Raw genomic sequence first — 9,362 nt, 5'->3', positions numbered from 1 at the left:
AAAATACAAACTTTTGAGCCGTAGGTGGATTTTTAAAGGGAAAAAAAAAATGATGTTTTCAGGGGTGCAACACGAGGACTTCCCAGGAGGTCACCCATCCTAGTACTACTCTCGCCCAAGCACGCTTAACTGCGGAGTTCTGATGGGATCCGGTGCATTAGTGCTGGTATGATCGCACCCGGAATGTTTGGTCCGCAATATTCATTTATAGCGAGCGCGTGTGTCCTCCCTTTTCTCCCCCGGATTGACTAGGAACTTCTTATTCGCTGCTTGTTAGTGACCACGGTATTAACCCCTCAAGGAAAACGAAATAAATGAGTTTTTAAAGATTTAAAACAAAAAATACAAACTTTTGAGCCGTAGGTGGATTTTTAAAGGGAAAAAAAAAATGATGTTTTCAGGGGTGCAACACGAGGACTTCCCAGGAGGTCACCCATCCTAGTACTACTCTCGCCCAAGCACGCTTAACTGCGGAGTTCTGATGGGATCCGGTGCATTAGTGCTGGTATGATCGCACCCGGAATGTTTGGTCCGCAATATTCATTTATAGCGAGCGCGTGTGTCCTCCCTTTTCTCCCCCGGATTGACTAGGAACTTCTTATTCGCTGCTTGTTAGTGACCACGGTATTAACCCCTCAAGGAAAACGAAATAAATGAGTTTTTAAAGATTTAAAACAAAAAATACAAACTTTTGAGCCGTAGGTGGATTTTTAAAGGGAAAAAAAAAATGATGTTTTCAGGGGTGCAACACGAGGACTTCCCAGGAGGTCACCCATCCTAGTACTACTCTCGCCCAAGCACGCTTAACTGCGGAGTTCTGATGGGATCCGGTGCATTAGTGCTGGTATGATCGCACCCGGAATGTTTGGTCCGCAATATTCATTTATAGCGAGCGCGTGTGTCCTCCCTTTTCTCCCCCGGATTGACTAGGAACTTCTTATTCGCTGCTTGTTAGTGACCACGGTATTAACCCCTCAAGGAAAACGAAATAAATGAGTTTTTAAAGATTTAAAACAAAAAATACAAACTTTTGAGCCGTAGGTGGATTTTTAAAGGGAAAAAAAAAATGATGTTTTCAGGGGTGCAACACGAGGACTTCCCAGGAGGTCACCCATCCTAGTACTACTCTCGCCCAAGCACGCTTAACTGCGGAGTTCTGATGGGATCCGGTGCATTAGTGCTGGTATGATCACACCCGGAATGTTTGTTCCGCAATATTCATTTATAGCGAGCGCGTGTGTCCTCCCTTTTCTCCCCCGGATTGACTAGGAACTTCTTATTCGCTGCTTGTTAGTGACCACGGTATTAACCCCTCAAGGAAAACGAAATAAATGATTTTTTAAAGATTTATAACAAAAAATACAAACTTTTGAGCCGTAGGTGGATTTTTAAAGGGAAAAAAAAAATGATGTTTTCAGGGGTGCAACACGAGGACTTCCCAGGAGGTCACCCATCCTAGTACTACTCTCGCCCAAGCACGCTTAACTGCGGAGTTCTGATGGGATCCGGTGCATTAGTGCTGGTATGATCGCACCCGGAATGTTTGGTCCGCAATATTCATTTATAGCGAGCGCGTGTGTCCTCCCTTTTCTCCCCCGGATTGACTAGGAACTTCTTATTCGCTGCTTGTTAGTGACCACGGTATTAACCCCTCAAGGAAAACGAAATAAATGAGTTTTTAAAGATTTAAAACAAAAAATACAAACTTTTGAGCCGTAGGTGGATTTTTAAAGGGAAAAAAAAAATGATGTTTTCAGGGGTGCAACACGAGGACTTCCCAGGAGGTCACCCATCCTAGTACTACTCTCGCCCAAGCACGCTTAACTGCGGAGTTCTGATGGGATCCGGTGCATTAGTGCTGGTATGATCGCACCCGGAATGTTTGGTCCGCAATATTCATTTATAGCGAGCGCGTGTGTCCTCCCTTTTCTCCCCCGGATTGACTAGGAACTTCTTATTCGCTGCTTGTTAGTGACCACGGTATTAACCCCTCAAGGAAAACGAAATAAATGAGTTTTTAAAGATTTAAAACAAAAAATACAAACTTTTGAGCCGTAGGTGGATTTTTAAAGGGAAAAAAAAAAATGATGTTTTCAGGGGTGCAACACGAGGACTTCCCAGGAGGTCACCCATCCTAGTACTACTCTCGCACAAGCACGCTTAACTGCGGAGTTCTGATGGGATCCGGTGCATTAGTGCTGGTATGATCGCACCCGGAATGTTTGGTCCGCAATATTCATTTATAGCGAGCGCGTGTGTCCTCCCTTTTCTCCCCCGGATTGACTAGGAACTTCTTATTCGCTGCTTGTTAGTGACCACGGTATTAACCCCTCAAGGAAAACGAAATAAATGAGTTTTTAAAGATTTAAAACAAAAAATACAAACTTTTGAGCCGTAGGTGGATTTTTAAAGGGAAAAAAAAAATGATGTTTTCAGGGGTGCAACACGAGGACTTCCCAGGAGGTCACCCATCCTAGTACTACTCTCGCCCAAGCACGCTTAACTGCGGAGTTCTGATGGGATCCGGTGCATTAGTGCTGGTATGATCGCACCCGGAATGTTTGGTCCGCAATATTCATTTATAGCGAGCGCGTGTGTCCTCCCTTTTCTCCCCCGGATTGACTAGGAACTTCTTATTCGCTGCTTGTTAGTGACCACGGTATTAACCCCTCAAGGAAAACGAAATAAATGAGTTTTTAAAGATTTAAAACAAAAAATACAAACTTTTGAGCCGTAGGTGGATTTTTAAAGGGAAAAAAAAAATGATGTTTTCAGGGGTGCAACACGAGGACTTCCCAGGAGGTCACCCATCCTAGTACTACTCTCGCCCAAGCACGCTTAACTGCGGAGTTCTGATGGGATCCGGTGCATTAGTGCTGGTATGATCGCACCCGGAATGTTTGGTCCGCAATATTCATTTATAGCGAGCGCGTGTGTCCTCCCTTTTCTCCCCCGGATTGACTAGGAACTTCTTATTCGCAGCTTGTTAGTGACCACGGTATTAACCCCTCAAGGAAAACGAAATAAATGAGTTTTTAAAGATTTAAAACAAAAAATACAAACTTTTGAGCCGTAGGTGGATTTTTAAAGGGAAAAAAAAAAATGATGTCTTCAGGGGTGCAACACGAGGACTTCCCAGGAGGTCACCCATCCTAGTACTACTCTCGCCCAAGCACGCTTAACTGCGGAGTTCTGATGGGATCCGGTGCATTAGTGCTGGTATGATCGCACCCGGAATGTTTGTTCCGCAATATTCATTTATAGCGAGCGCGTGTGTCCTCCCTTTTCTCCCCCGGATTGACTAGGAACTTCTTATTCGCTGCTTGTTAGTGACCACGGTATTAACCCCTCAAGGAAAACGAAATAAATGAGTTTTTAAAGATTTAAAACAAAAAATACAAACTTTTGAGCCGTAGGTGGATTTTTAAAGGGAAAAAAAAAATGATGTTTTCAGGGGTGCAACACGAGGACTTCCCAGGAGGTCACCCATCCTAGTACTACTCTCGCCCAAGCACGCTTAACTGCGGAGTTCTGATGGGATCCGGTGCATTAGTGCTGGTATGATCGCACCCGGAATGTTTGTTCCGCAATATTCATTTATAGCGAGCGCGTGTGTCCTCCCTTTTCTCCCCCGGATTGACTAGGAACTTCTTATTCGCTGCTTGTTAGTGACCACGGTATTAACCCCTCAAGGAAAACGAAATAAATGAGTTTTTAAAGATTTAAAACAAAAAATACAAACTTTTGAGCCGTAGGTGGATTTTTAAAGGGAAAAAAAAAATGATGTTTTCAGGGGTGCAACACGAGGACTTCCCAGGAGGTCACCCATCCTAGTACTACTCTCGCCCAAGCACGCTTAACTGCGGAGTTCTGATGGGATCCGGTGCATTAGTGCTGGTATGATCGCACCCGGAATGTTTGGTCCGCAATATTCATTTATAGCGAGCGCGTGTGTCCTCCCTTTTCTCCCCCGGATTGACTAGGAACTTCTTATTCGCTGCTTGTTAGTGACCACGGTATTAACCCCTCAAGGAAAACGAAATAAATGAGTTTTTAAAGATTTAAAACAAAAAATACAAACTTTTGAGCCGTAGGTGGATTTTTAAAGGGAAAAAAAAAAATGATGTCTTCAGGGGTGCAACACGAGGACTTCCCAGGAGGTCACCCATCCTAGTACTACTCTCGCCCAAGCACGCTTAACTGCGGAGTTCTGATGGGATCCGGTGCATTAGTGCTGGTATGATCGCACCCGGAATGTTTGTTCCGCAATATTCATTTATAGCGAGCGCGTGTGTCCTCCCTTTTCTCCCCCGGATTGACTAGGAACTTCTTATTCGCTGCTTGTTAGTGACCACGGTATTAACCCCTCAAGGAAAACGAAATAAATGAGTTTTTAAAGATTTAAAACAAAAAATACAAACTTTTGAGCCGTAGGTGGATTTTTAAAGGGAAAAAAAAAATGATGTTTTCAGGTGTGCAACACGAGGACTTCCCAGGAGGTCACCCATCCTAGTACTACTCTCGCCCAAGCACGCTTAACTGCGGAGTTCTGATGGGATCCGGTGCATTAGTGCTGGTATGATCGCACCCGGAATGTTTGTTCCGCAATATTCATTTATAGCGAGCGCGTGTGTCCTCCCTTTTCTCCCCCGGATTGACTAGGAACTTCTTATTCGCTGCTTGTTAGTGACCACGGTATTAACCCCTCAAGGAAAACGAAATAAATGAGTTTTTAAAGATTTAAAACAAAAAATACAAACTTTTGAGCCGTAGGTGGATTTTTAAAGGGAAAAAAAAAATGATGTCTTCAGGGGTGCAACACGAGGACTTCCCAGGAGGTCACCCATCCTAGTACTACTCTCGCCCAAGCACGCTTAACTGCGGAGTTCTGATGGGATCCGGTGCATTAGTGCTGGTATGATCGCACCCGGAATGTTTGTTCCGCAATATTCATTTATAGCGAGCGCGTGTGTCCTCCCTTTTCTCCCCCGGATTGACTAGGAACTTCTTATTCGCTGCTTGTTAGTGACCACGGTATTAACCCCTCAAGGAAAACGAAATAAATGAGTTTTTAAAGATTTAAAACAAAAAATACAAACTTTTGAGCCGTAGGTGGATTTTTAAAGGGAAAAAAAAAATGATGTTTTCAGGGGTGCAACACGAGGACTTCCCAGGAGGTCACCCATCCTAGTACTACTCTCGCCCAAGCACGCTTAACTGCGGAGTTCTGATGGGATCCGGTGCATTAGTGCTGGTATGATCGCACCCGGAATGTTTGGTCCGCAATATTCATTTATAGCGAGCGCGTGTGTCCTCCCTTTTCTCCCCCGGATTGACTAGGAACTTCTTATTCGCTGCTTGTTAGTGACCACGGTATTAACCCCTCAAGGAAAACGAAATAAATGAGTTTTTAAAGATTTAAAACAAAAAATATAAACTTTTGAGCCGTAGGTGGATTTTTAAAGGGAAAAAAAAAATGATGTTTTCAGGGGTGCAACACGAGGACTTCCCAGGAGGTCACCCATCCTAGTACTACTCTCGCCCAAGCACGCTTAACTGCGGAGTTCTGATGGGATCCGGTGCATTAGTGCTGGTATGATCGCACCCGGAATGTTTGGTCCGCAATATTCATTTATAGCGAGCGCGTGTGTCCTCCCTTTTCTCCCCCGGATTGACTAGGAACTTCTTATTCGCTGCTTGTTAGTGACCACAGTATTAACCCCTCAAGGAAAACGAAATAAATGAGTTTTTAAAGATTTAAAACAAAAAATACAAACTTTTGAGCCGTAGGTGGATTTTTAAAGGGAAAAAAAAAATGATGTTTTCAGGGGTGCAACACGAGGACTTCCCAGGAGGTCACCCATCCTAGTACTACTCTCGCCCAAGCACGCTTAACTGCGGAGTTCTGATGGGATCCGGTGCATTAGTGCTGGTATGATCGCACCCGGAATGTTTGGTCCGCAATATTCATTTATAGCGAGCGCGTGTGTCCTCCCTTTTCTCCCCCGGATTGACTAGGAACTTCTTATTCGCTGCTTGTTAGTGACCACGGTATTAACCCCTCAAGGAAAACGAAATAAATGAGTTTTTAAAGATTTAAAACAAAAAATACAAACTTTTGAGCCGTAGGTGGATTTTTAAAGGGAAAAAAAAAAATGATGTCTTCAGGGGTGCAACACGAGGACTTCCCAGGAGGTCACCCATCCTAGTACTACTCTCGCCCAAGCACGCTTAACTGCGGAGTTCTGATGGGATCCGGTGCATTAGTGCTGGTATGATCGCACCCGGAATGTTTGTTCCGCAATATTCATTTATAGCGAGCGCGTGTGTCCTCCCTTTTCTCCCCCGGATTGACTAGGAACTTCTTATTCGCTGCTTGTTAGTGACCACGGTATTAACCCCTCAAGGAAAACGAAATAAATGAGTTTTTAAAGATTTAAAACAAAAAATACAAACTTTTGAGCCGTAGGTGGATTTTTAAAGGGAAAAAAAAAATGATGTTTTCAGGGGTGCAACACGAGGACTTCCCAGGAGGTCACCCATCCTAGTACTACTCTCGCCCAAGCACGCTTAACTGCGGAGTTCTGATGGGATCCGGTGCATTAGTGCTGGTATGATCGCACCCGGAATGTTTGTTCCGCAATATTCATTTATAGCGAGCGCGTGTGTCCTCCCTTTTCTCCCCCGGATTGACTAGGAACTTCTTATTCGCTGCTTGTTAGTGACCACGGTATTAACCCCTCAAGGAAAACGAAATAAATGAGTTTTTAAAGATTTAAAACAAAAAATACAAACTTTTGAGCCGTAGGTGGATTTTTAAAGGGAAAAAAAAAATGATGTTTTCAGGGGTGCAACACGAGGACTTCCCAGGAGGTCACCCATCCTAGTACTACTCTCGCCCAAGCACGCTTAACTGCGGAGTTCTGATGGGATCCGGTGCATTAGTGCTGGTATGATCGCACCCGGAATGTTTGTTCCGCAATATTCATTTATAGCGAGCGCGTGTGTCCTCCCTTTTCTCCCCCGGATTGACTAGGAACTTCCTATTCGCTGCTTGTTAGTGACCACGGTATTAACCCCTCAAGGAAAACGAAATAAATGAGTTTTTAAAGATTTAAAACAAAAAATACAAACTTTTGAGCCGTAGGTGGATTTTTAAAGGGAAAAAAAAAATGATGTTTTCAGGGGTGCAACACGAGGACTTCCCAGGAGGTCACCCATCCTAGTACTACTCTCGCCCAAGCACGCTTAACTGCGGAGTTCTGATGGGATCCGGTGCATTAGTGCTGGTATGATCGCACACGGAATGTTTGGTCCGCAATATTCATTTATAGCGAGCGCGTGTGTCCTCCCTTTTCTCCCCCGGATTGACTAGGAACTTCTTATTCGCTGCTTGTTAGTGACCACGGTATTAACCCCTCAAGGAAAACGAAATAAATGAGTTTTTAAAGATTTAAAACAAAAAATACAAACTTTTGAGCCGTAGGTGGATATTTAAAGGGAAAAAAAAAATGATGTCTTCAGGGGTGCAACACGAGGACTTCCCAGGAGGTCACCCATCCTAGTACTACTCTCGCCCAAGCACGCTTAACTGCGGAGTTCTGATGGGATCCGGTGCATTAGTGCTGGTATGATCGCACCCGGAATGTTTGTTCCGCAATATTCATTTATAGCGAGCGCGTGTGTCCTCCCTTTTCTCCCCCGGATTGACTAGGAACTTCTTATTCGCTGCTTGTTAGTGACCACGGTATTAACCCCTCAAGGAAAACGAAATAAATGAGTTTTTAAAGATTTAAAACAAAAAATACAAACTTTTGAGCCGTAGGTGGATTTTTAAAGGGAAAAAAAAATGATGTTTTCAGGGGTGCAACACGAGGACTTCCCAGGAGGTCACCCATCCTAGTACTACTCTCGCCCAAGCACGCTTAACTGCGGAGTTCTGATGGGATCCGGTGCATTAGTGCTGGTATGATCGCACCCGGAATGTTTGGTCCGCAATATTCATTTATAGCGAGCGCGTGTGTCCTCCCTTTTCTCCCCCAGATTGACTAGGAACTTCTTATTCGCTGCTTGTTAGTGACCACGGTATTAACCCCTCAAGGAAAACGAAATAAATGAGTTTTTAAAGATTTAAAACAAAAAATACAAACTTTTGAGCCGTAGGTGGATTTTTAAAGGGAAAAAAAAAATGATGTTTTCAGGGGTGCAACACGAGGACTTCCCAGGAGGTCACCCATCCTAGTACTACTCTCGCCCAAGCACGCTTAACTGCGGAGTTCTGATGGGATCCGGTGCATTAGTGCTGGTATGATCGCACCCGGAATGTTTGTTCCGCAATATTCATTTATAGCGAGCGCGTGTGTCCTCCCTTTTCTCCCCCGGATTGACTAGGAACTTCTTATTCGCTGCTTGTTAGTGACCACGGTATTAACCCCTCAAGGAAAACGAAATAAATGAGTTTTTAAAGATTTAAAACAAAAAATACAAACTTTTGAGCCGTAGGTGGATTTTTAAAGGGAAAAAAAAAATGATGTTTTCAGGGGTGCAACACGAGGACTTCCCAGGAGGTCACCCATCCTAGTACTACTCTCGCCCAAGCACGCTTAACTGCGGAGTTCTGATGGGATCCGGTGCATTAGTGCTGGTATGATCGCACCCGGAATGTTTGGTCCGCAATATTCATTTATAGCGAGCGCGTGTGTCCTCCCTTTTCTCCCCCGGATTGACTAGGAACTTCTTATTCGCTGCTTGTTAGTGACCACGGTATTAACCCCTCAAGGAAAACGAAATAAATGAGTTTTTAAAGATTTAAAACAAAAAATACAAACTTTTGAGCCGTAGGTGGATTTTTAAAGGGAAAAAAAAAAATGATGTCTTCAGGGGTGCAACACGAGGACTTCCCAGGAGGTCACCCATCCTAGTACTACTCTCGCCCAAGAACGCTTAACTGCGGAGTTCTGATGGGATCCGGTGCATTAGTGCTGGTATGATCGCACCCGGAATGTTTGTTCCGCAATATTCATTTATAGCGAGCGCGTGTGTCCTCCCTTTTCTCCCCCGGATTGACTAGGAACTTCTTATTCGCTGCTTGTTAGTGACCACGGTATTAACCCCTCAAGGAAAACGAAATAAATGAGTTTTTAAAGATTTAAAACAAAAAATACAAACTTTTGAGCCGTAGGTGGATTTTTAAAGGGAAAAAAAAAATGATGTCTTCAGGGGTGCAACACGAGGACTTCCCAGGAGGTCACCCATCCTAGTACTACTCTCGCCCAAGCACGCTTAACTGCGGAGTTCTGATGGGATCCGGTGCATTAGTGCTGGTATGATCGCACCCGGAATGTTTGGTCCGCAATATTCAT

The 9,362-nt window shown here is 44.1% G+C and overlaps 28 non-coding genes across 28 annotated transcripts; all 28 read right to left on the bottom strand.

Annotated features, from left to right (window-relative positions):
* Positions 1-61: 61 nt before the first annotated feature.
* On the bottom strand, positions 62-180 carry LOC133811687 (5S ribosomal RNA). Its single transcript, XR_009883227.1, has one exon. It is a non-coding gene; the product is annotated as a 5S ribosomal RNA (ribosomal RNA).
* A 220-nt stretch (positions 181-400) lies between these two features.
* Positions 401-519, bottom strand: LOC133811685 (5S ribosomal RNA). The gene has a single exon (XR_009883225.1). It is a non-coding gene; the product is annotated as a 5S ribosomal RNA (ribosomal RNA).
* A 220-nt stretch (positions 520-739) lies between these two features.
* On the bottom strand, positions 740-858 carry LOC133811684 (5S ribosomal RNA). Its single transcript, XR_009883224.1, has one exon. It is a non-coding gene; the product is annotated as a 5S ribosomal RNA (ribosomal RNA).
* Positions 859-1,078: 220 nt separating this feature from the next.
* Positions 1,079-1,197, bottom strand: LOC133811738 (5S ribosomal RNA). Its single transcript, XR_009883274.1, has one exon. It is a non-coding gene; the product is annotated as a 5S ribosomal RNA (ribosomal RNA).
* A 220-nt stretch (positions 1,198-1,417) lies between these two features.
* On the bottom strand, positions 1,418-1,536 carry LOC133811682 (5S ribosomal RNA). Its single transcript, XR_009883223.1, has one exon. It is a non-coding gene; the product is annotated as a 5S ribosomal RNA (ribosomal RNA).
* A 220-nt stretch (positions 1,537-1,756) lies between these two features.
* On the bottom strand, positions 1,757-1,875 carry LOC133811681 (5S ribosomal RNA). The gene has a single exon (XR_009883222.1). It is a non-coding gene; the product is annotated as a 5S ribosomal RNA (ribosomal RNA).
* A 221-nt stretch (positions 1,876-2,096) lies between these two features.
* Positions 2,097-2,215, bottom strand: LOC133811756 (5S ribosomal RNA). Its single transcript, XR_009883291.1, has one exon. It is a non-coding gene; the product is annotated as a 5S ribosomal RNA (ribosomal RNA).
* Positions 2,216-2,435: 220 nt separating this feature from the next.
* LOC133811680 (5S ribosomal RNA) lies at positions 2,436-2,554 on the bottom strand. Its single transcript, XR_009883221.1, has one exon. It is a non-coding gene; the product is annotated as a 5S ribosomal RNA (ribosomal RNA).
* A 220-nt stretch (positions 2,555-2,774) lies between these two features.
* LOC133811810 (5S ribosomal RNA) lies at positions 2,775-2,893 on the bottom strand. Its single transcript, XR_009883348.1, has one exon. It is a non-coding gene; the product is annotated as a 5S ribosomal RNA (ribosomal RNA).
* Positions 2,894-3,114: 221 nt separating this feature from the next.
* LOC133811809 (5S ribosomal RNA) lies at positions 3,115-3,233 on the bottom strand. The gene has a single exon (XR_009883347.1). It is a non-coding gene; the product is annotated as a 5S ribosomal RNA (ribosomal RNA).
* A 220-nt stretch (positions 3,234-3,453) lies between these two features.
* LOC133811808 (5S ribosomal RNA) lies at positions 3,454-3,572 on the bottom strand. Its single transcript, XR_009883346.1, has one exon. It is a non-coding gene; the product is annotated as a 5S ribosomal RNA (ribosomal RNA).
* A 220-nt stretch (positions 3,573-3,792) lies between these two features.
* Positions 3,793-3,911, bottom strand: LOC133811807 (5S ribosomal RNA). Its single transcript, XR_009883345.1, has one exon. It is a non-coding gene; the product is annotated as a 5S ribosomal RNA (ribosomal RNA).
* Positions 3,912-4,132: 221 nt separating this feature from the next.
* Positions 4,133-4,251, bottom strand: LOC133811806 (5S ribosomal RNA). The gene has a single exon (XR_009883344.1). It is a non-coding gene; the product is annotated as a 5S ribosomal RNA (ribosomal RNA).
* A 220-nt stretch (positions 4,252-4,471) lies between these two features.
* Positions 4,472-4,590, bottom strand: LOC133811744 (5S ribosomal RNA). The gene has a single exon (XR_009883280.1). It is a non-coding gene; the product is annotated as a 5S ribosomal RNA (ribosomal RNA).
* A 220-nt stretch (positions 4,591-4,810) lies between these two features.
* Positions 4,811-4,929, bottom strand: LOC133811803 (5S ribosomal RNA). Its single transcript, XR_009883342.1, has one exon. It is a non-coding gene; the product is annotated as a 5S ribosomal RNA (ribosomal RNA).
* A 220-nt stretch (positions 4,930-5,149) lies between these two features.
* On the bottom strand, positions 5,150-5,268 carry LOC133811802 (5S ribosomal RNA). Its single transcript, XR_009883341.1, has one exon. It is a non-coding gene; the product is annotated as a 5S ribosomal RNA (ribosomal RNA).
* A 220-nt stretch (positions 5,269-5,488) lies between these two features.
* Positions 5,489-5,607, bottom strand: LOC133811801 (5S ribosomal RNA). The gene has a single exon (XR_009883340.1). It is a non-coding gene; the product is annotated as a 5S ribosomal RNA (ribosomal RNA).
* Positions 5,608-5,827: 220 nt separating this feature from the next.
* Positions 5,828-5,946, bottom strand: LOC133811800 (5S ribosomal RNA). Its single transcript, XR_009883339.1, has one exon. It is a non-coding gene; the product is annotated as a 5S ribosomal RNA (ribosomal RNA).
* A 221-nt stretch (positions 5,947-6,167) lies between these two features.
* Positions 6,168-6,286, bottom strand: LOC133811799 (5S ribosomal RNA). The gene has a single exon (XR_009883338.1). It is a non-coding gene; the product is annotated as a 5S ribosomal RNA (ribosomal RNA).
* Positions 6,287-6,506: 220 nt separating this feature from the next.
* LOC133811798 (5S ribosomal RNA) lies at positions 6,507-6,625 on the bottom strand. The gene has a single exon (XR_009883336.1). It is a non-coding gene; the product is annotated as a 5S ribosomal RNA (ribosomal RNA).
* A 220-nt stretch (positions 6,626-6,845) lies between these two features.
* LOC133811797 (5S ribosomal RNA) lies at positions 6,846-6,964 on the bottom strand. Its single transcript, XR_009883335.1, has one exon. It is a non-coding gene; the product is annotated as a 5S ribosomal RNA (ribosomal RNA).
* A 220-nt stretch (positions 6,965-7,184) lies between these two features.
* On the bottom strand, positions 7,185-7,303 carry LOC133811743 (5S ribosomal RNA). Its single transcript, XR_009883279.1, has one exon. It is a non-coding gene; the product is annotated as a 5S ribosomal RNA (ribosomal RNA).
* Positions 7,304-7,523: 220 nt separating this feature from the next.
* On the bottom strand, positions 7,524-7,642 carry LOC133811796 (5S ribosomal RNA). The gene has a single exon (XR_009883334.1). It is a non-coding gene; the product is annotated as a 5S ribosomal RNA (ribosomal RNA).
* Positions 7,643-7,861: 219 nt separating this feature from the next.
* On the bottom strand, positions 7,862-7,980 carry LOC133811795 (5S ribosomal RNA). Its single transcript, XR_009883333.1, has one exon. It is a non-coding gene; the product is annotated as a 5S ribosomal RNA (ribosomal RNA).
* A 220-nt stretch (positions 7,981-8,200) lies between these two features.
* Positions 8,201-8,319, bottom strand: LOC133811794 (5S ribosomal RNA). Its single transcript, XR_009883332.1, has one exon. It is a non-coding gene; the product is annotated as a 5S ribosomal RNA (ribosomal RNA).
* A 220-nt stretch (positions 8,320-8,539) lies between these two features.
* Positions 8,540-8,658, bottom strand: LOC133811792 (5S ribosomal RNA). The gene has a single exon (XR_009883329.1). It is a non-coding gene; the product is annotated as a 5S ribosomal RNA (ribosomal RNA).
* A 221-nt stretch (positions 8,659-8,879) lies between these two features.
* On the bottom strand, positions 8,880-8,998 carry LOC133811751 (5S ribosomal RNA). Its single transcript, XR_009883286.1, has one exon. It is a non-coding gene; the product is annotated as a 5S ribosomal RNA (ribosomal RNA).
* A 220-nt stretch (positions 8,999-9,218) lies between these two features.
* LOC133811791 (5S ribosomal RNA) lies at positions 9,219-9,337 on the bottom strand. Its single transcript, XR_009883328.1, has one exon. It is a non-coding gene; the product is annotated as a 5S ribosomal RNA (ribosomal RNA).
* Between the last annotated feature and the right edge of the window lie 25 nt (positions 9,338-9,362).

This window comes from Humulus lupulus, unplaced genomic scaffold, assembly GCF_963169125.1.
Source record: "Humulus lupulus unplaced genomic scaffold, drHumLupu1.1 SCAFFOLD_266, whole genome shotgun sequence".
Lineage (NCBI taxonomy): Eukaryota > Viridiplantae > Streptophyta > Magnoliopsida > Rosales > Cannabaceae > Humulus > Humulus lupulus.
This window is presented reverse-complemented; position numbering and strand designations above follow the sequence as displayed.